The sequence below is a fragment of the Galeopterus variegatus genome, unplaced genomic scaffold (assembly GCF_000696425.1).
Source record: "Galeopterus variegatus unplaced genomic scaffold, G_variegatus-3.0.2 Scaffold2310, whole genome shotgun sequence".
In the NCBI taxonomy this organism is placed as follows: Eukaryota; Metazoa; Chordata; class Mammalia; order Dermoptera; family Cynocephalidae; genus Galeopterus; species Galeopterus variegatus.
Genome location: NW_007728421.1, coordinates 119,931 through 120,681, shown reverse-complemented (window position 1 = coordinate 120,681; position 751 = coordinate 119,931). Strand labels below are relative to the sequence as shown.

At 31.2% G+C, this 751-nt stretch overlaps 1 pseudogene; it reads right to left on the bottom strand.

The window, feature by feature from the left end:
• LOC103597425 overlaps nucleotides 1-751 on the bottom strand; it is a 22,106-nt pseudogene that overhangs the window by 1,016 nt on the left and 20,339 nt on the right.

Sequence of the window (751 nt, the reverse complement as noted above, 5' to 3'; positions counted from 1 at the left end):
AAAAAGGACCAAATGGAAATTATAGAAAGGAAAAGACCATAATAAACAAATAAACCTCACTTGATGGGCACAATAGTACTTTAGAGAAAACAGACACTAGAAATGGTGAACTTGAGGACAGGTCATAGAATTTATCCAGTCTAAACAACAGAGAAAATAGATTTTAAAAATTTATCAGAGCCTCAGGAACCTGTAGGACAATAACAAAATATCCAAATTTATATCATCAGAGTCTCAGAAGGAGGAGAAAGTGAGTCTGAAAGAATGCTTGAAAAAATAATAGCTGAAAATTTCCAAATCTGGCCAAAGACACAAACATACAGATCCAAGAAGCTGAAAGAACCCCAACAGAATAAAACCAAAAAAAATACATCTAAATATACATCATAATTAAACTTTCAAAAAATAAAGACAAAGAAAAAAACTTGAAAGCAACCAGAAGGAAATGGGACACTGACTATACAGAAACACCAATTTGAATAATAGCAGATTTCTCATCTGAACCTTGGAGGCCAAAAGAAAATGGCACAACACTTTTTGAGTGCTGAAAAAAAAAAAAAGCTTTCAACTACAAGTTGTATATACTGGCAATTTTATCTTCAGGAGTGAAGAAGAAATAAAAACATTCTAAGACAAAGGAAAATTAAAAGAATTTATCACTAGTAATTGTACCCTTAAAGGTTAGCTAAAGGAAGTTTTTCAAGAAGAAATATAATTTTCAAAAGAAAGAATTTTGGAGCTTCAAGAAGGA